General features: G+C 43.6%; 1 protein-coding gene across 3 annotated transcripts in view; it reads left to right on the forward strand.

The window, feature by feature from the left end:
- The window catches only part of PDE8A (phosphodiesterase 8A), a 233,260-nt gene that overhangs the window by 85,627 nt on the left and 122,524 nt on the right, over positions 1 to 25,109 (forward strand). The gene's annotated exons all lie outside the window — the stretch shown is intronic.

Here is a 25,109-nt window from a genome sequence, read left to right on the forward strand (position 1 = left end):
TCTCTGGGCAGTTTACAAGAAAAGCTTAAAACCATAAAATACAATCTCGTAGTAAAACACAATATAAAACTATGCATTTAAAACAGAATTAAACTAATGAAGTAACCAAGATAAAAGCCAGCGGCAGTGCGAAGATCTAAAAACACACTAACACAATTTTTAAAACTGAAGGGCTAAAAAGCCTGGGAAAATTTAAAAAAGGGTTCACCTGGTGCCAAAAAGACCACAATGCAGGTGCCTGGCAAGTCTCTCTGGGGAGGTCGTTCCACAACTGGGATGCCACCACTGAAAAGGACCTCTCCTTAATAGCCACCCGCCTCACCTCATTTGGTGGGGGCACCTTGAGAAGAACGTCTGATCTTAGGATCCAGGCAGGTATATATGGAAGGAGATGTTCCTTCAGATAACTTGGCCCCAAGCCATTTAGGGCTAAGTTAATACCAGCACTTTGAATTTGGCCCAGAAATAGACTAGCAGCCAGTGCATATCATAAAGCACTGGTGTAATATGATTGTATTGGCTAGTCCCCATTAACAATCTCACTGCCCTATTTTGGACCAGCTGAAGTTTGCAGACCATTTTCAAAGGCACCTCCTCATATAACGCATTGCAGTAATCCAAATAAGAGGTTGCCAGAGCATGGATAACAGTAGCTAGGCTATCTCTGTCCAGATAGAATCGTAGTTGGGATATCAGCGTAAGCTGATAAAGGTGCTCCATGCCACCGAGGCCACCTGTGCTTCCAGTGACAGTTCTGGATCTAAGACCCCCCCCCCCCGCCCAACTACCAACCTGATCTTTTAGGGGGACTGCAGCCCCCTCCAGAACAGGTTGAATTTTATGTGCGAATGCAGTCAATGCGTCAAGTGTCTCATTCCGCTCAAGAAAGTTGTTCTTCAAGTGACCAAAGATGACTGAACTGGACCAGGTTTATGGTTTTGCTACTAGTGTATAAAGCCCTAAACAATTTGAGACCAGAATACTTGAGAGAGCTCCTTCTGCCTTATCAACCTGCCCAGTTACTGAGGTCATCAGGTGGGATGCTTCTGGTGGTTCCGCATGGACCCATGGCTCGATTGGGGTCTTCAGTATGGCGGGAGCCACCATATTGAAGAGCCTTCAATGTGGTGGCTCTCCCTCTGTGACCAGCCATGGCTTTTATTGGTATTCTGTTTTTTAAAACTTTTAATATGTTTTATTTTTTAATATGTTTTAATATGGTGTTTTTATTCTCTTTATCGTTTATTGTTCACTGTTCTAGAATCTGTTGAGATGTGGAACACTATAGAAATGTTGTAAATAAATAAATAAACTGTCGACTGTTGTTCTCAGTGACTTCAACATTGTTGTTTTTTTAAACATTTAATTAGAAAGCTAAGTTGCCCCAGAGGTTTTTAGGCTTTTCCTTGCTCAGAGACGGCTGCTAGGTGTTTCAAGAAGTTGGTTTTACTTAACTGAAAGCTTCCTTCAGGCAGGGATTTCAATGGGGCTCCTGGTTTCACCAAGGTGAAATAACTGTTGCTCCTCATAAGTCAACAGCCCTGACATGGAGAGTAAGGTTTTCTGTTCCTTGTGAAATGAATAAAATGGCCGCGGGTTGAATGTGCTTGTTTGTGCATGTGGCTGATTTTAGTAGGAGCCCGTCTACCTCAGGATTGTGTGTTCTGTGTCAATCTCGTGCAGATCTAACAAAAAATGACATTGTGTAGCCAGACCCTGGTTTCTGATGAGTCATTTGGCTGGGTGGAAAGCCAAGATATGTACCCTTCAGCGACATGAAAAGCCACAGATATTTTGTGGCAAAAAGGAGGGATCTTTCCCTCGATATACAGTAAGTGTTGTAATTTGGGAGACTTTGTAAATATACAGTGCGATCCTGATTTCTTGCCCTTATATAGGGTAAGGTTTAATGCTAATTAGATGCCTCCCCTCAATAAGCCAATTATTATTCTTCCAAACATGGAGAAGCATGAGGGGAAATGTGTTCCATTTCTAAAGGTTTTTCACAATGAAGACAGCTTCCTTGAGTTAAGAATTTGTGGTTGATTAAAAGTGTATGTAAGGATTGTTTGAAAATCCAATCAAATGCTTTTTAGGGTGTTAACCTGCACACCCTCTTAAATTGCACATTGATATTTTCTTGACATGTTCCTTGGAAACATGTCCTTTTAACTGTGAGGGCAATCAACATAATGGGAGTCACTTGGTTAGTAGCTGTTTTGTATCTGGGCTGTTTGCTTGTAGCTACAACAGATGGCGATTTGACTATCTGAGTTTCTGCTATAGCTGCGTGCAAATGACCTCTTGAAATTCACCAACATATTTGTGGGCAGAGAAATTGGGGGGACCATTTCACTGAATTTCTCCGGAGGGAGAAGAAATTCTCCCAACAGTTTCTCAGAGTGGGGCTCACCATCAGCACAGCTTCTCCCCCGCTCCAAGGTTTTTGTTTGTTGTGCCGCCACCATTTTAGTGGCATTTTTGAGCTTACCTTATCATTGTGAGGTGGTTGAGTGTGCTGTTTGTGTTCTGTCTTTCTATTACACACCTCTCCATTGCTCTGCAGCCTCCCTGGCTGCCCACATGTCCTGATCTGAAAAAGCCCTGCATGGAGGAGTTACCTCATGGTATCTTTTCTCTGGGATTTAATTGAAGCGCGGGAAGGCAGGGAGGTTGCCAACCGCTAGAGAGAGATGATTGTACAATGAAAGACAGGACAAACATTCTCATAAAGAAGTTTCTTCACCTCTGAACATTTTTTTTTGGAAGCAATTTATTTTCTATCCAATTGAATGAGAATGGTTGGGGGGAAATTTGGAAGAAATTTTTGGCACAGCACTAGGGTCTACGTTTTGGCCTGCCCACATAGTCAATTTATTTTATCACTTAGCAGGCAGGTGTGCGCTTAAGACTAGGGACATAGGAAGCTGCCTTATACTGAGTCAGACCATTGGTACATCTAGCCCAGTATTGTCGACACCGACTGGCAGCAATGGCCCTCCAGGGGTTCAAGCAGGATTCGTCCCTACCCTTACCTGGAGATGCTGGAGACTGAACTGTGGGGACCTTCTGAATGCAAAGCATGTACTTGTCAGGGTGGAAACTGAGCCCATAGAGCCCCAGAGCAGTTCTGATTCTGAGGAGGAACAGCAATCCGTGGGAGAGGAGCTCGCTCATCTCTCACAAGCACAGGGGCTGGCAGAGATTTCTCCTGCCAGCATTCCTGGGAGAGATAGTGACCCTGGCAGTGAGAGAGCGCTGGAGGGGGGCTTGCTGGATGCTCGGCGCAGATGCAGGGAGCGACGACAGATGGAGGGCGCGGAAAGGAGGCGTAGCGCTCATTTGGCGCGCAAACAACGGTCGCGTCCCGAGGACCCAAGGGAAAGAGGGAGTATCTCTCCATAGCCCATAAGTTCAGAGTCTTCCCGCAGTTCTCCTTCAAACGGGGACCAACTGCCTTACCTGGAGCTTAGGCTACTCTGCTATCTATCCCCAGTGCAGTTCCTTGCTTAGTCGTTAGTGATTAGTATCTGTAAGAGTCATAAAGTAATAAAGGAATAAAGTCTCGGAAAGAATTCCTCGTCGTCTGTGTCCTGAGTTGGCTATTGGTGGGGACTGCAAGAGGCAGCTAGGGCGCTCCTGACAGTGCTCTACCACTGAGTCACAGCCCCTCCCAAAGACCAGCATGAGTGGGTATACAAAACAAATGGTAAGAAGTAGGATCCTATATTTGGGATGGCGTGCAGAATCTTTAGCCTACCTGGCATTCCTCAGTGCCTTCAGTTCTGAAGATGGCTCCCTCCACTCAACTTAAAACGTAATTTCATATAGGCTCAGTTTGAACATCACACCAAATGATGGTTGAGTAGGCACATAGGGAGTGCCGGCTCCAGATTTTGGAAAGCCCCTGAGCAAGACATCCTCAGTGGGCTCCTTCCCTCAGTGAGACTACCTTTTCACCACCATGGAAACCAGCTGCTATTGTTCCTCTTTCTCATCATTGCTACCACCTGCTTGACAAGCAGAAAGCCAGGGAGCAGGTAGACAGTGGCATCTGCTGCTTCTCCTTCTCACCGCCACCATTTCCTGGGCTGGAGAGAAAGGCAGGTGAACAAGGCTGCAAAGGGGAAGAGGAGGAGGAAGTCCAGGGGGTTCTTCTTAGTAGGTCTCTGCTGGGATGTGGGCCCTTGGCAGGTACCCAATGGTGCCTACCCTTGACTGGAGCCCTGTGAAGAAGCTACAGTTTGGCAGATTGTCTGAATTGAGAAACAATATTTATGGTTGCTGCTCTTCTTTCAAAGGTCGCTGCACCTAGAGAACAGCATACTGAGCACATGGAAAGTGGAAACAGATTAGCAGCTCTAAACCAGGGTTCGCTTGAACATTTGGAAGTTCCCACTATGTTTTGGATTCTAAAATATGGTTAGAGCAGTTTTGGCTTTATGTCCAGCTCAGTCTATGGGCTTGTTTCCAGAAGTTTTTTTTTTTTTTTTTAAGAACATTAATTATAATCTACAACCTTCTGTTGATCGTTGGAAATATTTAAAAGTTGTGTGAATTGTAGATCGCAGTGAGTATATGTGTGTTTTGTTATGCTGGAGTTGAAAGAGGAGATGCACAAGCAAGCTGTCTAGAACGTAATTCATCTTTAAATGTATGAGCTGCCAGCTTATATAAAGGAAATGCACTCATTTATTAAAATCCCACCCTCTGAATAACCTGTTTTCTGGGAGAACCTTCAGAAATTTGGTACACATCAGTGTGGTACAGCTTGCGTGGTCAGTCTTCCCAGAAAGAGAATTGTTTTATTAATTTCCTAATTCATTAACATACACAAACACATGCGTATGCACGCACATATATATGCACACCATCTTATTTGCTAAAAAGGCATCTAGGCAATGCACTGCAATTTAAAATAATAAAACCTGAGAACGATAAAAATAAGAACATTAAAAATGGTAAAACAGTGAAACAATGCATAATTTAAAAGGGTAGATTAAAAAGGCCCTTTTTTCACACCTGTTCCAAAAGCCAAGAGAGTGGGGGCCAGTCGTAGTTCTTGAGGGAGCGCATGCCACAGCTGGGGGGGGGGGCACAGGAGAAAGCCCTTTTGTGTGTGCTCTGTGGGTAATGGAAGCCTCAAACGGGACTCTCCTGCTGATCTTAATACCTGGGCAGGTTCGTTATGAGACAGGCAGTGCCTTAGAGCACTGTGTGGCATGCCCAAGTGCTGGCAAGATCCAGGCCCCAATGGCTAGAGCACCTCCCCCAACCTGGTGCCCTCCAGATATTTTGGACTACAGCTCCCATCAGCTCCAGCCAGAATGGCTAATAGTCAGTGATGGTTGAGTTATAGTCCAAAATAATAGCAAGCAGTCTTATACTCAGTAAGATCATTGGTCCATCTAGCTCAGCATGGTCAACACTGACTGGCAGGAGCTTTTCCTGCCCTACTTGGAGATGCTGGGCAGTGCGGCGTCAAAGGTAGGCATGGTTGGGCACCTGCCGAGGTCCCACACCCCAGCCGGGGCCCACTGACAAGAGCCCCTTGGACTTGCTCCTCCTCTTCACCATGGCAACCTGCTTGTTCCCCTGCCTCTCGCTCTGGCCCAGACAACGGTGGTGGTGAGAAGAAGGAGCATCAGATGCCCCTGCCTGCTGGCTCACTGGCTCTCTGCCTGTCAAGCAAGCAAGTGGGAGCAATGAGGAGAAAACTGAGCAAGAGCAGCTGGTGACAGTGGCGGTGAAAAGACAGGCTCACTGAGGGTGGAGGCCCATTGAGGGTGCCTTGCCTAAGGGCCGCCCCAAGCCTGGAGCCGGCACCGGGGATTGAAACTGGGACCTTCTGAATGCAAAATGGTTCAGGGAAGGGGAATTGCAAGTGTTCTTCAAGCTGGCTCCCATTTTTTCTGCAGTGAGCAAAAAGCTTTCATCAGGCCCTATTGATCCTCCTTTCTTTCATGGTCTTTGATGAAATCAATAGAGACCTCTTGCCAATGTGAGACGTTTTTGCTTTGAAGCAAAGAAAATAGCTTAAATCATAAGGACATTCCTATCCCCGTCCCAATCTGGAATGGAGCTCTATTTTTTCTTTAGTTTTTAATGGCACATGGTAATAGAAGGTAGAGTCCTTTAGGACTCCTTTTCCTTACATACACTGTTCTGTGTTCATGGCAATGTTGCATCTGAGCCTTACGCTGTGGAGCAAGGGGCAGAATTGAGAATATTAGAGTGGATCTCTTACTCTGCATAGGAAGGGCAGTATAAATTCTGTAATATAAATCAACTTGCATGTTACTGACACTTTGATATAGGTGCTTTTTAGGAATATTAAACGAAGTGAGAAATTTTTAGCATTTAATATATGAAAACACTACTCACTGTTAGAAGGAATGGCTATTTCATATATTATTTTTCTTTCCCTCTTACAGTAACACACTCTAATGAAACTAGCATTTTTGTTAAAAAAAGGAACAACTGTGCCCTTCATTCTTAGTCCAATCCACATAAAATGTGTTCTGATTATGGCGTGCAGCCCTAGCATAAACTGCATTTTATGTTAGCCCTGCATGCCTTAATCTGAGCAAATTTTGCATGGATTGAACTCAATAAACTGAAACATGTCATTGGGTTGCAGCCAGATTTATGACTAACTTGGCTAACTTAAGTCCCATTGATTTCAATGGGTCTACCGTAAGTATGACTAAACCTGGAGCCATCCCAATGATATGCTGAGAGTTTATTTCTAAGCGCATTCAATTTCTTTTTTTTTTAAGTTGACTCCAACTTTCTAATCATTAGGAAGGAGGCTAGCTAGATAAACACAAGCCTTAAAAAAAATCAAATAGAATTGCTTGCTGTAAATTCCAGGCTATGGAAGCACATAGTGTCAACTTGCTGATGAATAGAGCCTTGCACTGGGTTATGTCCAGCTGAAAATATTTGAGGTTTTGAAAGCTGTCCAAGTCCTGGAAGGGTTTTAGATCTTAGTTCACTGGCAGACTGACCTATGCAGAGAGGGGAGGTGGTAGCGGAGAATAGCATAACCCAATGCTTTGCATAATCTGTCTCCTTCCATTTCAGTCTTGAGGCTTTTAAAATGTTGTTTCGTCAGCAATGTACTTTCTCTAAAAGGCTTCTGTTGTGTTTGGAAATCCATGCAGAATGGAATTCTGCAATCTGTATAAGTTTATGCAGATTTGCTTAACCTGGTTATATATATTTTTATATTTGCATGATTTGTTTGCACGATTTTGCATGATTGACAGGAGGCAATCCTATAGCTGTCTATTCAGAAGGAAGCCCCACTGAGTTCAAAATGGGACTTACTCCTAGGTAAGTATGTATAGGTTTGCAGACTTACTGTGCTTTTTTTAGTTAAAGAACTACATTTATAGTTAGTTACTTAAATCTTCTTCAGCGATATCTTTGGCTTCTGAAGTTTCAGTAGGCATTGATTACACAGTTTCAAGCATATCTTCATGAGGGCTAGAAACTTGCCTTGAACCCCAGACCACTTAAATGGACATTGAATGGATGTCTGAACGCAGCCAGCCACTTTGCTGTTCTGTGTAAGAGCAGTAGTCAGCCTCAGGCTCATGTGTTCCTCTCCTCCCATCCTTGTGTGCACACAAGGAGAGGGGAGGAGATTAGACATTTCCCAGACTGGTAGCAGCAAATCATAGTTTGCCATTGCCCTCAGACTGGGACCCCAAACTGCAACAGAAGCTTCTAATCTCCTCCTGTCACACACAGAGGAAGGAGGGAGCCTACACCACTGCTTGTGCACATTATATGGCAACCCATAGTCGCCACTACATCTGTCTGCAGCCATTTTGGGGAAGCTGAACTGTGTGCCCAGTGGTATTTTCTGTGTTCCCCCCTTCCCCTGTGCTTGCATGAAATCTTGGCATACGCTCAGCCCTGGTGATATATGGACAAGATCTAGTTCCATGAAAACATTTTGCATTTATAGGTTAGGAATATAGGAAGTTGTCTTATACTGAGTGAGACCATTGGTCTAGCTGGCTCTGACTGGCAGGGCTTCTCCAGGGTTTCTGGCAGAGGTCATTCCCATTACCTTCTACCTGTTCCTTTTAACTGGAGATGCCGGGGATTGAACCTGGGACCTCCTGCATCCAAAGCATTTGCTCTACATATGGCCCATCCCCAAAGGGTTTTCGTGTATGTCTGTATATATTTTATTAAGATTAGAATAACCCATCCCCCTGATTTTCATTTAACATCGCAGAATCCTTTTTTTTGACTGATTGCCTTATCTATTGGAGGCACAACTGTACCTCCAATAATAACATGAAAATGTTTGTTTCTTGGCTTCCAACACTTCATTTGGGCAACTTTCTTGCAGGCAGTCACATGAACTGCATCTGGTCCAGCCCATGCGACCTTCTATGAACAAGGGACCCCCTTGGGCAAAACCATGTGTTCTCACGGCATCCGTTCCAGGAGCAATGCTATGAATGCAAAATGTCACATGAGAATTGGCTCAACCAGAGGAGTTAGGATTATTGGAAAAGATTTCTGAAAGCTTGTAGACCTCAGGTGGTTAAGTTATAATAGTAAAAAGAATAAGCTACTATATATATTTAACAGTTACTCCAGTGCTGATACTTTGGAAGTTGCTGAGACTGAGCAAAAGGAAAATGTTCAGTACAAATCTTGAGGATGAAAAATATTTGGTGTGTAGAAATATATGCCTCATCACCATTCCTTCCATTTTCAGAGTTCAAGCAGGAGTATCTTTGGTCCTTCTGTGGCCAAGATGGCACCATCCATGAACAAGAGGGGAGTTATCTGGCTTGGAGGAACACCAAGATTTGCAGAAATACAAAAAAAACCTTTAGCATAATAATTAAAAACAGGGGACACCTCCCGCCAACAGCTGAATGAGGACTGAACATGCCCAGTCGGCACATAATGCTGACTGGCTGATGTGTGTATGTGGGGTGGGGTGCTGGTGGAGGGAATGGAAAACTAGGGAAGGGAGAATAGTACAGAGCAGGGGTCCTGGTTTTTTCTGTTTTTCTAACTTATGTCCATGGGTTTGTATCGATCCATAGCAGTGAATTCATATGAAAAACATACAGCTTTCTAGCAGTTATACATAGGCTTCAACAAAAGCGGACCAGATGTCCAGATAAGTATCCATTTGAAGGTGGTGTCCATATGCCACCCGTTCAGATACCGAAAGCGTTATAAGCCATTGCATTATAGAAGGTGAGCATTTATTCTTCCAGTGTTATAATATCTGTCTTTTAAGGTGCAATCCTGTGCAAGTTTAGACAGAAATGGCTGGCTGGGGCATGATGGGAGTTGTAGGCCTTTTTTTCTGTCTAAACTTGCATAGGATTGTGCCCTTAGCTGTCAAAAGGTCTCAGAGAATGTATTTACAGTGATTGTTCATTAATTTCTATGAAGCAGGTAAATAATTTAAAAGAGTGTGTACATCCATGAATATTAAAGACTGTTACAGTACAAAATTTATCTGTGTAATAACCTCCTCCCCAAAAGAAGCAACTACTGGATGTTGCCAAAACATATGTTTAAAAGAAGCATTAGCTGTATTGCACCACCAGCAATTAGCCAAATTAAACAATCCCTTATTAAAGAGATATTGCGGTGTCCAATAGAGATGAAATAAAAGTTTTTGCTGAATAAGATGCAGCCTCAAATCCATAGATGCAACAGGTAGATGTCAAAGTGGCAATCCACTGATTAGCCATTTTGTGGTGGTGTCCACAGCAGTTTTTCAACTTCTCAAATGTGCCCATGGCTCTAAAATGTTTGGGGACCCCTGGTACGAGTGTCCTGAAAGAACGCTGAACAGGAGTAGTACAGATTGCAATATTTTGTTGCAGGTTGCACTTTTATATATTCATAGCAAACTCATTGTCCGAGTGCCGATTTTTATGAAATCAAATGGCACCATCTGTGCCCAAGAGGGAGGTATCAGCAAGATAGATGGAACCACAAGGTTTGCAGAAGTACACAAAATATTTAGGAAAATAATTAAAGGTGTGTGTGTGTGTGTGTGAATCTTTAGAAAAGGGTTAAGTGGAGGGGACAAAAAAACTCAAAATGGCCCAGTGCGGACTGAGCATGCTCAATGGGCACAGAATGCTATCTGACTGCTAAGAAGAAGAAAAACCCCTATTAGCAGAATAATAGGGTGAGGGGAAATGGAATGGAATGATCATGGAAGAGGCATGGCTGGCAGGAGCCCTGAACAGGAGTACTCCACGCTGCAACATTTTGTTACGGGTCCCACTGGTTTTCATTCAGTTTCCAAAAGAAGAAGAAAAAAAGATCCAGTTGGCTCTATCCATGCAGCAGGATGTGGTGGTAGAACAGGCTATAACATTTCAGGCTGCTGATTTTGGTGGGGAAGTGTACGACATTGCTGAATAACATAAACAATAAAAGTAAGCGTGGCATAGCTAGAAACAGGGTTAAACCATGTCTCCCTGATGCGCTAGTTTTCTGCATGTAGTGTGTGTAGTTTGTTTTTTGGTGTTTTTTTTTTAGAGGTGTGGGAGTATTCAGAAATGGTAGTTCCACACCTGCAGTGTTGCAGTTCAGGCTGCCACCTCATTCTGCTCCATGTATCAGTCTGGCTAAGCCCCAGTGTGTGTGTGTGTGTGTGTGTGTGTGTGTGTGTGGTGTGTAGGAGTGAGAGAGAGAGTGAGGAAACATTTGTGGCTAGAAGTAAAGATAACTTGAAACTTGGATCTTAATCAGCAAATGAAGGATGAAGACAGCTGGAAAAATGGCCAAATGATAACTTACTTTGGTGTGCCTGTAACAGCTTAGTAAGCTGGTCATCTGCCGAGGAGTGGGGGGAATTTTACCCTGCTTGCGTAGGTAATTGGAAATCTAGGGAAGTGGTAAAATACTCCTCAGCATGGTACAGGATGAGTCAGTCAGCTTGCCAAATGGTGATGTGTGCACAATGTGTCAGAGCTCATGGTCTACAGCAGCAGGGCTGTGTTAAGGGTTGGCATGGTTGGACACCTGCTCAGGGCCAACATCCCAGCAGGGGCCCACTGACAAGGAGCTTTTCTGCACGAGACTATAAATTGGCTGTTAATCCGCTGTATCTACTTCCAGTTTCATCGCAGAATTGAGATCCAAGCACTACACAAGTGTTTCCTTTCCTGCTTTTCAGCTACATAACCTCTAGGTGGCATTATGGTATGGCGGAATAGCACAAATACAGAAGTAAAAACATGTTTTCTTTTGTTTTTACAATTAATCATTTTTACTTTCCCTGTCCAAAAAAAAAAAACTTGCCAAAAGTGCTCTTTAGACAAAGAAGTGAAGCTGGAGGACCATGACGTCTAAAAAACCAGTAAACAACCATGAGTAGGGAATGACGAGTGCATGATAAATGCCTTGTGTAGAAAAGCTCAAGAGCTTCCTGGAGTTTTTCCTTCTTTTCACCTCTCGCTTTGGCCCAGACAATGGTGGTAGTGAGAAGAAAGAACAGTATATGTCTGTGCCTACTTGTTCACTGGTTCTCTGTCTTTCAAGTAGGCAAGCAGTAGAAGATGAAGAGCAATAGCAGCTGGTGATGGTGTCAGTGAGAAGGTAGAATCACTGGGAGCACGGACTGAAGGTATCTTGCCCAAGGGCTCTACAAAACCTGGAGCCAGCATCGCAGAGCAGTCGTGCCCAACCTGGCGGCCTCCAGTTTTTTGGACTACAACTCCCAGCATCTCTCACCATTGGCCATGCTGGCTGGGGCTGATGGGAGTTGTAGTCCAATAATCTCAAGGCAAAGCAAGCACTAATCAGGCAAGCAAGTCAGCTGCTTTGGGCAGTATTTGGGCATAGAACCCTGGCATATTATTCTGTGGAATCGCAGCCACTGTGACACATACTGTTCATGTTTTTAAAGCATTGATTTTAGAAGGGGCACAGGCCAGTGCAGAAGTCTCCTGAGCAAACCACATTGAAATGAATGGGTACTGCACTTACACTGCCAGTGTTTATTTCAAGGGGGCGCACCCATGGGGACCTCTTGCTGGATTGTGCTGGCTGGGGAACGCTGGGAGTTGTAGGACATTTTTCTGTCTAAACATGCCTAGGATTGCGTCCTTAGGCTCATGAAAAGAGAGACTTGTTAACTGCTTTGAAACCATGAAATAAAATTCTAAAACCACTTTTTACTTATGCTATTGAACTGTGTCACATCAATATGAATGTGGGTGAACAATTAATTCAGGCATGTCTTTGGCGTTCAAGCTGGGGTGTGGCTTAATTGGTTGGTGTGGTTCATTTCTTTTATGGTGTGTCTTTGATTGTGCTTTTAATTTATGTGTTTTCATGTTATGTTTTAATTAAAGTTTTTTTAATTTGGATTTTATTGTTTGCTGCCTTGAACGGAAAGGCGGGATATTAATACATTAATTTATTAGTTAAATAATAATAAATGACTGTTGTCAAAAGTTTGGATGGCGTTTCTTAGCTTTTGTACTGGAACCCCAGGGATGGTCCAGAAAAGCCTTCCCCAACCTGGCATCCTCCAGATGTGCTGGGCTATGACTTATGTAATCCAACACATCTGGAGGCAACCAGGTTGGGGAAGCCTGGTCCAGACTGTCGGGAAATGTGTTTAAAATGATATTACATAAGGAGAGCCCTGCTGGATCAGACCCAGGGTCCATTGAGTCCAGCATTCTCTTCACACAGTGGCCAACACACAAGCAGGACATGAGTGGAACAGCACCCTCCTGCCCATGTTCCCCAGCAATTGGTATACCTAGGCTCACTGCCTCTGATACTGGAGGTATCATATGTACTGGCATGTCTCTAAGTGATTTGCTGTAGATCAGCAAGGTCTCCATCTCCCAGTTGTTTAACTTTAGCAGTTTGGGGGTCTATATGAGACTGCAGAAATCTCTATTCTGTAATAAGTCAGATGTAGATTTGTTTTTGTGTATGCAAACCATTCCAGTGTATGGCTCATGGGTTTTGGTAGGGAACTAGCTCCGCCTCTTGAGCCACCATTTTGTATATGGCTCCAGTTGGTAGACCTTGGAGTTCTAGTAAAATGCAAAAGTAAAAAGTAGATCCCGCGAGACTGAAGTCTGCCCTCTCATGCTTTGGGGCGGAAGCAGGTTGCCTTTAGCATCGCATCATCTACTTGTTTATGTTTTTACAAGAATTCCTGTGGTCTGCTGAGTGTATTAAATTTACAAAGCATAAGTGCATACTCAGAATCTCTCTGCTAGAGATGGGTGAATCAATCTATTTCCAGTCTATGTTTCTTTTTCATGTGTTCACTTCAAAGTCTGTTCGGTCCTGTTTCCGCTTTAATATGCTAAATACAAAATCTGCATTGAAATACCTGCATTTCTGTGCATTTTCTCTTTAAAAAATGCAGTTTCAAATGTATTTTGATATGTTGGGTGTTTTTGAGCTGAGAACTGTGTCAGAACATTCAGAAAGTGGGTGATAACTTAAGTGCCAGTCTGTACGTTTAGTCGGGGAGGTGCCAGTTGTAGTCAATTCATACCCAAATTCACAAACATCAAATACTTCAAGCATCCTGATTCCCCCCACCCCGCTAAAACATAAGGCAATCTTTCTTGAGAATTCACTAGGAGAGCCTTGGTGGGTCCATTTAGTCCAGGATTCTTGCAAAGAACCCCAGCAACCAGGTATTGCTCCACTGCTGTGCCACAGTTTAGTTCAGTGTTTCCCAACATGACATCCTCCAGATGTGCTGGACTGCAACTCCCTCATTATCATTATCCCCAGCCAGCATGGTCATTGATCTTTCCCCAACAGGAAAGGGGAGCAGCAGTAGTCGCAATCTTTTCAGCCTTGCATGATAAGCTGCATGATAAGAGGTGTACAAAATTATGCATAGTGAGGAGAAAGTGGATAGGGAGACATTTTTCTCCCTCTCTCCTAATACTAGAACCCAATGGGGTCATCCCATGAAGCTGATTGGGGGGAGAGTAAGGACAGATAAAAGGAAGGACGTCTTCACACAGTGCATAGTTAAACTATGGAATTCATTACCACAAGACATCATGATGGCCACCAATTTGGATGGCTTTAAAAGGGGGTTAGACAAATTCTTGAGGAGAAGGCTATCAATGGCTTCTAGTCCTGATGGCTATATGCTGCCTCCAGTATCAGAGGCAGAATGGTTACGTACACCAGTTGCTGGGGGAACATGCAACTGTGCTGTTGCACTCATGTCCTGCTTGTGGGTTTCCTATTGGGGCAGCTAGTTGGCCACTGTGTGAACAGAATGCTGGATTAGATGGGCCCTTGGTCTGATCTAGCATGGCTCTTCTCATGGTCTTAGGCCCACATTCCCTCTTTATAGCTTTTAAAAAGTATAGGAGCCCTGGTCTTGTTTGCCCTCTGATCTTTGTAGCACTCCTACTCAGGTTTCCTTTGTGGAGAGCCATCCCAAGATGTTTTCCTGTCTGAGACAAACAGGTGTTCCCCCTCCCTCATTCCATATATAGAAGCTGACTGGATTGACTTTTGACTCTTACGTCAACACTGAAAATGGAGCATCATCTTTCACTGTGCCTGAGGGCAAGCGGGCTAATTTAGGGAGCACAGGGCAAGGCACGTGGCACACCCAGCTCTGTCCTCCAACACCTCCCTGCTTCTTCCTGTCCCTCTCCCAGCATCTGCCACATTGCTCTGCCTAATAGTAGGGCCGGCCACAGGGAAACAGTGCACTGCAGCCGCTGCTGAGTCACAAAGGAAGTGTCAGAAGCCTGAGGCCACGCTGCACCTCCTCCTCATACCACCACCGCTCCTCCCAGAAAGCTGGGCAAGCATTTGGCATGAGGACGGGCCTTTGCTCAGGTTTCTCTCACCTGTTCTGAGATTTCTGCTGTCCATGTCATGGTGTGGGATAGAAGTGTGCCACAGCAGCTTGCCCTACCCCCCAAATAGTGGAGTGTATCCAGTGCTAATCCTACTTAGAGTAAACCCATTGAAATTAATAGGGCTGAAGTTAGACTACCATTGGATACAACCCAATGTGAGAAGTGGCCTCTGGCGTGCAGGTCCACAGCCTTCATAGCTGCTACAGTTTTGTTGATGCTGTTCCAAATTCTCTTGCAATCTCCTCCTTTTGCCTTATGTAAAATAGCCAGTGATAATTGAAATAATTAATCTCAAAGGGAGTATGCTGAGTTGGATTAAGTGCTTCTGAGTGTGCAATGCAAACTGACAGCTACTGGCAAGGAATGGATGCTGGACATGAACTTCAAAATCCCTATTATGATCTGGACGGCTTTCTTTTTCCCTTCAGGGGGCCTAAGGCAAATATGGCAGGCAAATTGTTCTGCCTCCCTCCTGCCTGTCCCCCTGCCCCCAAGCAAGCGAAAGCGATGTTGCCAAGCTAGCTCTGCCTATCCATACGGGAGCGATAAAATGTCGAAATGGAACACAGTGTCTGTCCCCCACTCTGCCCTGGACTTTTTCATAGGAAGAAAAACATTCTCTATCATATGTATGCCTAAGGTTTGGTTCCGGGAGGGGAAAGTGTTTGTGCTGAAGAATTTCCTGGGTATCAGCATCATCAGTGCTGAAATGTGAGGGGATGAAAAGCATAATCAGAAAAAAAAAAGTGCTGTGATCAAGGGTTTGTGAAATGTTCCTTTGGGGGCTGGTTTATACAGGCAGGATTATTCATGTGATGCCCGCTGAGAGGGTATGGGGCCACTGTTGGCTTTCTGTTGGAAGGAGGGATGGTGGAGAAATTCATTCAGTTCACGTTTTAGTGCAAACATACCTAGTTTCGCACTTTCAGACCAATACGCAAACAGAAACTCATTTATCTTTTGAAATTCGCACTTCTCTGAATTTTGCAGAGGAGCTCCAATTTAAAAAATGCATACAAAAATGTGTATAAAGGGGAAAGTGGACAAAAATGCATATATTAATAAAAATAACATTAAAAGTGTATTATATTACGAAAACTACTTGTGAAAATGTGTATTTATATGCATACAAAAATGCATGCATTAAGAGAAATGCACACAAAAATGTGCATGAAATTTCATGCAAACTTTTTTGTTAAAAATTCTCAAAGTTTGGGATAAAACCAAGTTAAGACTGGGAAAAAAGAGAGTCTGAGAGAAATCAAAATTGAAAGAATTGTCCATTCCTAGTTGGAAGCATGTTGGTGCAATGTGTAGCTTCCACACTGGAGATTGGGCAGGACACATGGTCTCCTGTGACTTGAGCAGTCACAGTTTGAGTTGCTACAACAGCACAAGTCATATGTCCACTTGAGGCATCAGTTTATAAAATTAGTACTGGCATGAATGGCTGGCCAGGTCACAAGCCCACTAACAGCCCCAAGCCTCCCAAAGCCCATTTCAGCTTTGCAATATTTAGGTCATCTTCAGCTGGGTACCAGGTAGGGTGGTTGCTTATGTATCATTATAAAAGAGAGAATGCATGACCAACAAATGATATATTGAAGGAATGCAGCGTGTGCAGTTATGTCTCAACCTGCATAAAGATTCAATCTCACGTACCATTTGCAGATAGCAGAGAAGGAGCCATGCAAGAGGTTAAGACATAGTCCTATGCTCTACCTAGGGTGACCACTTCTGCACCACCACATAAGAGGACAGTGATTTGCATAAAATTTGCCTATGGTAATACAAAGGGGCCGCGGTGGCTTAGTGGTTAAGACGCTGAACTGCAGACCGGAAGGTCGGCAGGACAGCAGTTCGAGACCCGAGTGCCGCGTGACGGAGTGAGCTCCTGTCTTCAGTCCCAGCTCCTGCCAACCTAGCAGTTCGAAAGCAAGAAATTGGAAGTAGATAAATAGGTACCACTTTGGCGGGAAAGGTAACAGTGTTCTGTGCACCTCGGTGTTCAGTCATGTCGGCCACATGACCACGGAAGCGTCTTTGGAGCGCTGGCTCTTCGGCTTAGAAATGGAGATGAGCACCACACCCTAGAGTCGGACATGACTGGTTGGGGACACCTTTACCTTTTTTTTATGGTAATACATGTGCATAAATCCAAATTTAGGGGGGAAATACTGTAATTTAAATAGTAATACAATGGATCTCCCCAGGGTGGTGGTGGGGGAGACTGTGATCAAGTGACGTATATGCCAGCTCAGTCTGCTGTGCGGGTGCTAATTGTTGATGAACAACTTCAAGGTTCCTGCTGTTTGACTGACTTGGATAGGGCAACCCTCCACATCTTCTGGAGGTCTGCAGGCCACTTTTACCCCCAGACCCCCTGTTGGCTGCACCCGCCAAAATGGATGCCCCAAACAGGGAGAAAATAAAAAAATGGCTTCTGGAGTGGCTATGGAGCACGAAAAGGGTTAAATTTAGCTTGCAAACAAGCTAATTTCATCCCTTTTGGCACTCCATAGCAGCTTCAGATGCCATTTGGTTAGATGATAGTAATAATGATGATGATGATGATAATAATAATAAATAACAACCCGATTGGCGCAGACATTAGTCTCGTTTCAGCGCCAAGTAAAAACCTGGCTTTTTACCAGAGCCTTTGAGGGCTAAATGCATTCCCTAACACATTGTTTTAACTGTTTTATTGTTTTAGATTTTAACTGGTATTAGCTTGTTTAATAGTTTAATATGTTTTAGGTGTTTAAATTATTTATTGCTTTATACTGTTTAAATTGATTTTATCTGTATGCCGCCCTGAGATCTTAATGATATAGGGTGGGGTAGAAATATTTTAAAGAAAGAAAGAACAACAACAACAATCATTTTGGTGGGTATCCCCAAATTTTTGGGGGGGCTGCACTGGGGGGGGGCTGCTGTGGTTACATGTAGTCCATGGTCCACACTCCTGAAATAAAGGATGCCTTTAATAGAGAGCTGCCCTCTGTAAAATAGGACACATGGCCACCCTATGTAGTGATAATTCACTCCACTGGCACTATGGGTGGTAGCAAAGGTACAGTTAAAAAGCAAACAACCCCCCTTGAATAGTCAACCAGTACCAACATTAACCCACCTCTCCCCATAAAAAAAACCTTTCAAAAACCTTTGCTAGATCCCTCAAAGATTGATGAAATGCCTGCCGCATTTTTGCTATCTGGGAATGGGTTGGCAAATATTTTTTTGAGAGGAGTGGGAGGCATTTTGTCTCAACCCTAATGTCAGTAAAGCATCTTGTGGTATTTTAGAGGCTAACGGATGTGTTGTGACATAATGTTTCATGGGTTAAAACCCTCTGAAGTATTATTCTCAGTTGGCAGATACCAGGCCAGTGTCAGCACCTGTCAGCACCATTATATTTAAGCATCTGAATTTATGCTGGCAGCAATTGAGGTGATGGTTTCTGGGAGGCAAAAGATCCTGTTGATTATTCTGACATGAGGTTTTCTACACTTTTTTTTTTTATCATCCCTAGGTATTGATAGAGCAACTTCTTTTCTTGTTACAGTAGCTCAGGGATATGGAGATGCAGTCTCAAATGACTGTGCTTGCAGTGTTGTGCATCTAATAAGTTATAGGTTTATCCAAGTTCTTCCTTTCCAATGCTATATTTGGCTGATTTACCGAATACCTAAAATGAGAATAGCCTTTTTCTTGGGAGTTACTAGATGCCCTTCCCTTGGCAGATTGGGAAGGGCATCTTTAGGACATCCCTAAGGAGAGCAGAGTCTCCTTTTGTAATCCTCTGCATACTGACAACATTCATTTTGTCCTTGAATGTAATGCCTATTGTGATATTAGAAATAAAGTGTATCCTCCCTTTGCTGAATCTGGTGAACGGAAGGTCTTCCCTTGGAAAACTGTGTCTTGAAAAATTGAATGACGTTAATAAATATGTTAAAAAGCTAGATTTTTTTTGGCTATGCCTGCAGCTCTGTGTAAGATCTAAAAAGACAAATGTGAAACAACATTAGCATTTTCCTTCTTCCTGGAGTGCCATTGCTTATGTATGTTGGATTAATGTTAACGTTTGGTGTATAATGACTGACCGCTATATTACAACAAACTTTATTTTTAATTAATTTGTTTTTTATTTACAATATTGATATATCGCTCCACATCTAAACAGATTCCAGAGCAGTGAACAATAAAAGAGAAAAAGAATAAAACACCATATTAAAACATATAAAGAATAAAGCAACATATTAAAAGTTTTTTAAAAATACCAATAAAAAACCATGGTGGTCAATCAAGGAAAGCTTCTTGAAATAAAGATGTCTACGAAAGGCTTCAAAAACAACACAATGGTGTTGCCAAAGGCAGAGAGCTGCACAGAAAGAGAACCACCACCCTGAAGGCTCTGCTCCAGGTGGGCTCCAGTCGCGCCATAGATCCATACGGAATCACCAAGAGTATCCCATCTGATTACCTCAATCTTGACTTGACTCGAACAGCAGCCAGAGTCCCAGTGCATGGGAAGGAGCTCAGTTCTGATTCCTGCTTTTGCCCCCCCCCCCTTAATTTTTTTTCCTGGGCTGGCCACTCTAAGGAGTGCCAGATGGCTAGTTCTAGCCACCCTTTTCATTTTCTACAATTTCCCCAACCTAGCACTGTTTGGGGGAATTGCGGAAAATTGAAAGGGTAGAAGAACCGTATAGCGCTGCTTGGAGTTAGGTATGCCCACCAGGGCTCACTGAAAGGAGGGGAACGCACTCAAGGGTCCTTTGCCCAAAGGACCCTCAAACCAGGAGCCCGCCCTGGGCAGATAGATCAACACACACATGCCCATAGGGGAAAAAGGGGGGGGGGATGATAAACACTGGGGCTAAAAGACTCCAAAAATCTGTCTCAAACTCCTAGAGCGTAACAGATGAGCATAATGACTGTTCACATCAGCGGCGGTTGTCCATGTCTTATATACGTACCTCTGCTTCTGTGCCCATTGTTCATGGAGGCTCTCAACCCCTGACCTCTTGTGTGGCACTTAGGGATGGGTGAAGAAGTGACTTTCGTAGTTGCGAAGTTTCTCTGAACACCCCCTTGAAGTTCCGCTCACCTTGTTTCCCGTGTTCGATTCCACTCTTTCTATGTTTTTCTTGAATGGGAAACGTGTTTATCTTGAATGGGGAAAATGCTCACATTTCAAAAGAGGTGCACTTTTCCCTCATACAGTAAAGCATGAAAATGTGCATTTTTGGAGAAATGCGTATTTTCTTAGAAGTACTCACTTGTCTAAAGGAAGCACAATTTCAGGAATTTGTGAACATTGTTGGAGAGCATGCGCTCCTGTCCATGTTCAGGATCGCTCATGGGATATGTTCGCATGATTTGTGAACATAAATTACGTTCTCATACATCCCTAGAGGCACTTCGTGTGCACAACCACACGCATGGCAGCCAGCTGTATGTTTCATTTTGAGCTGCATCAGTTGATGAAGCAACCTTTTCTGTCCAAGCTGGGAGCTCCCTGCCTGCTGCTGCGTCTTGAGAAGCAGGACTCTACAAGTGGTTTCTGTCAGGAGGTGCTGCCCGCCTGAAACTAAAATAATCTCATAAAGATAACAGAAGCAAATTTGTCTTTGAAGCTGCACATTCAGTTAAGCACTCATTTCCTCTCCAGCCTCACATTAAAGGAGCAAAGACAGGTGGCCTGATAAAAGTCGGATGTTGCCTGTTGAACCAGTTTGACTGACTGTTTTTTGGCAAGGAGAAAAGAAAAGAAGGGAAAACAGCCCCTAGATTTGTGCAGTTTTGTAAGGGCTTCCGTTACATTTTTTGGTGGTATTTATGAGTGTCAGCTGTGTGAGAACGACTGTGTTGTAGTGGTTAGAGTGTTGGACCAAGTCTGGGCAGACCTGGCTTCTGGTCCCCACTCTGCCATGAAGCTCACTGGGTGACTTTGGGCCAGGCACTGACTATCAACCTAACCTACCTCACAGGGTTCTTGTGAGGATAAAATGGAGAAAAGGAGGTTCATGTATGCCATCTTGTTGGAGGAAAGGTGGGATATAAATGGAACAAACAACAAAAGAAATAATATCTACCACAATGCATGAAATATCTTGTATGCACATGATAAATTGATGCACTGACATATTTCCTATGAATTGTAATGTCTGGCACAGCCTTTCCCAACCCAGCAGTGTCCATAATCCCCACCCAGCACAGCCTTTTGGAGGGCACCAGGTTGGGGAAGGTTGGTCTACCACAAGGTCTCCCTCCCCCCTCTCTCATGCACACGTTGGACGTGTGTGTATATATATATATTTCACCTTATGAGAATGAACCTAATTCACTTAAATGTAGATGTTCTATTTGAGGAAGAACTTTGTGAATTCAGCACATATAACTGAGGTGCTATCGCTTATTCAGATGTGTGTTCCAGGGACTCTGGCACTCTTTGGAAGCTTTTCAGGGAATAATGATAAGCTCAGTGGCAATGGTGGATAAACTTCCCTGAGAGAGAGCTTTCCCGCCAATGTTCATCTTCCCCTGAGATGTCTGCAAGATGGAGATCTTGAGGAATAGGAAGATTCATAGGAGAGGAGGGCAGTTCTTGATATGTGTTGCTATGTAACATGGGGAATGACCCTGTGAGTGAGTGCAGACGATCATATCTTGGTTTAATAAATGGAGATACGAGCGAGCCTTTTGTCCATGGATGTAGCTCCCCATGTGAGTGGGCAAATAAACCAGGAAGTCTTCAGTTAACGATCATTTCCCATTTCATCCAAATAGCTTCAGAATAAGACAGGATGTGAAATCATGGTTTGAAGTTGGTTTAATATCCTGGCTTATTCTGAAGCTGTTAACAATAGAAATGGGAAACTAGTTAACTGAAGACTTCCTCATTTGTTTGTGAGTTGCAAAAAGGGAAGAGAGAAGACACTGCATCCGCAGGAGCAAATCTTCCTATCTAGGTGTATTAAGCCACGATAAGATTATCCAAATACAGGCTGTGCCTCTTTCCCTGAGAAAAGGATGGGTTTTAAAAAATCGGTTTTAAGGGAAAGTTTCCCTTTTTTCCGCTGGAGCCTTTTGCATAGTGTGTTGCAAATGAGCCATTTCCGAATGACCGTTCAGGAACAATCTAATGCACAACTGGAAATAATTATTTTGAAAGAAGCATTTCAAAGCCGGTAATGCTGCCTAGTCAGGAATGTCTTTTCAGCCATACTAATACCGGTGCCACTACTCTTTTTGGTAGTATATGATTATATTTATTTATTTAATAAGCAACTTTATTTCATACATACACACAATGCCACAAATATACAGTAAGCATGATAATCTCTTCTACAATGTCCATAATTTAACATTAAAGATAAAATGACAGGATTAATAATAAATAATGATAAGAATAACAATAGTAATAATAAAAGCAATATCAGTGAATCAGATGCATAAAACAATAGCAGCCATTCAAATCATTTCTATCAAAGTGAGGTTGAAGTGCATCTTGAACCTTATGATACTGTTAATGAATAAAAAGACTCAGTTTTCCTATACACTGATTGTTTTGTTGCTTCCCTTCTGACTCTTTGTATTTGTGTTTTTGTATAGACATGTACAAATATACAAACTGTATATTTGTACATTTTTTCACATATGCCATATTCCATTTTCTTGTATACCGTTCATCAGTCGAGGGTGGCTTTATCTTCAAACATTCCACCATTGATCATTGTCTCACCATTTCTATATGATCTGATGGTATTACGCTTTTTCCAAAACCCAGTAAAAAAACCAATGGCTCTGTTTGTAAATCATAACCCATAAGTTGTTCAACAGCTTAATCCTATCTACTCAGTATTAAGCTCCATTGAATTCAATGGAACTTACTCCAGGTAGGTGTGCATAGGACTGCAGCCTACATTTCAGTTAGAATAGAAGCCCCAACATTTTAAGATGTTGGGACAAGACCAAAAAATATGAAAAATATCAGGTCTGTTGGAGTTGCATTTCCAGCCTTTGCCCACCATTTGTGGGTATATTTGGCTGAGCTTATGCAGTGTCAGGTATACTTACACATCCAAGTCCATCCCTCTTGTGCATTGTTCCCCTCCGCCCCGAAAATCATCTTCCCACTTAGCCTGATAAAATGTTCTGTCAGTATCTAAATCTGCAACGATGTAAACTTAGCACAAAGTTCATTTGAATGAATTGTTGGAGACCACTACTGGAACAGTAGTATAATCTCTCAATGAGCCAGACTTTGATATTAATAGAGTACTAATTACGTCTTTCACTTGTAAATCTTGGAATATGGGAACACTGTATCTGCCTGGTTCATTCCCCCCAGTGATTTCCTGTAACTCTTTATTAACCAATCTTAAAATAATTTGCTAATTTCTATTAACTCTTACTTTCCCCCAGATCTGCATATTGTCCTAAGTCCTTGTATCTTCCAGCTCCTCATTATAATAAATTGCTGTGAGGGATAAGAGTCATGTGCTCAGTTTGCTTACACCTTACTTAAATCGATTGCTACCACAGGGATTTGCTTGAATGTTATCCAAGCCCTTTCTATTCTGATACCAAAGTAGGTGTGTTATTAGATTCTGTTCTTTCAACCTTGTAACCTTATCTGTTGTTAACTGTGGTTTTAAATGAGCCAGCACAGTTGCTCCATGGTACCATTTCATACAATGAAAAGCTATAGCCTTGTTCTCAGTTGGTGTTGTGCCCCTGCTGGAAAACTCCTCTTCAGAGGACGAACTGGAGGACCAGGAACCACCCACCCCAGCAATTCTCAGCTTCTGCCAGTAGACCAAGGGGAGCTTGGGCTTTCAAGGCTGACTACCTGCACTTGCGGAGGCCAAAGATTCTACCCCAGAGGTGGAGGCAGAGAAACCCCCAAGCTCTCAGGAGAGACGCCACCTGAAAAGCAAGGAACTCAGCAGTAGTGCTAGACTGAGCCAGAGGCCTTCTTGTGAGAAAAGGTTTACTCATATGTAGGAAGCTTGCTCTCAAGGAGGACCATTTCAGCTGCAGTCACTAACAGCTCTCAGTTGAGGCTTGGATGTGGCTCTGACAGCCTCTGCATAAAAACAGCAGTGCAACTGAGAGAGTTGCTGGAAATAACGTTGATCAGACTTCCCTGAATCCAGCTTCCCTTGCCTTACCTCCAGACTCGTTCCTGGTGTGAGTACTTCTGGACTGACTCTCCTTCTACCCGCTCCTTGTCTGCTGTGTTGGCTTGGGACCTTCTTGCCTGTTGCCTGGACTGAACTCTGATCTCCTCCTGCCTGCCCCTTGTCTGTTGTGTTGCCTTGGAACCATGTTGCCTGTGACCTGGACTGCTGAGACCTTGCCTTTGCTTGATTCCTGTTTGTGCTGACCACCTTGGAACTCTTAGACCCTTGTACCTGCACTTGCTAGGCTCAGACTCTGGACCTGTATCAGTTGGCTGGTGCAGTGTTTTAGAGAGTGATGCTGGCTCCAGATTTTTGAGTGCCGTTGGGCAAGACACCCTCAATGGGTCCTTTCTCATGGTCATTATTATCAGCTGTTCCTCATCCTTTTTCTCATCATCGCTACCACTTGCTTGCTTGACAGGCAGAGAGCCAGTGAGCAAGTAGGCAGCGGTATTAACTGCTCACCGTCACCACTGTTGTCTGGGCAGACCGAGAGGCTGGGGAACAAGCAGGTTGCAATGGTGAAGAGGAGGAGCAACTCCAGTAGGTTCTTATCAATGGCCCCTACTGGCTTAAGGCCTTGGCAGGTGCCCAAGCATGCCTACACTGATGCCAGCCCTTTTAGAGAGCAATCAGAAGCTGTCTGAGCAATCTTAAGCTCTCTTCTGATCCATCTTCGTTGGCTCTTGCTGACAGGTTGGAAGTCAGGGAGAGGCAGGGCTTCAACTATTTTTCTTCCATCCATGGATGGAAGAAAAATAACTCACTCCCATTGCCGGCAATGGGAGGAAAACATTTAGATACACTCTTGAGCTCATCTGAATGTTTCCTGGGACCAAGGGCTGAAAGACCATTGGATCCAGCAGATCAACAGCCTCTTCCTCCTCACCAACTGGCATGCCCCTGCTACACACATCTCCCCCCTTCCTGAGGTCAGAGTTCTGACCTTGTAGTAGGGAGCCACCACAGATGTTTCTGTGGAGGGGTTAGGGGTGGGAATCTGCTGTTGGATCTCCTCTGAGATCAGAGC

The sequence above is a fragment of the Heloderma suspectum genome, chromosome 11 (assembly GCF_057233095.1).
Source record: "Heloderma suspectum isolate Gila_16-S chromosome 11, 16-S_ref, whole genome shotgun sequence".
Taxonomy (NCBI): Eukaryota; Metazoa; Chordata; class Lepidosauria; order Squamata; family Helodermatidae; genus Heloderma; species Heloderma suspectum.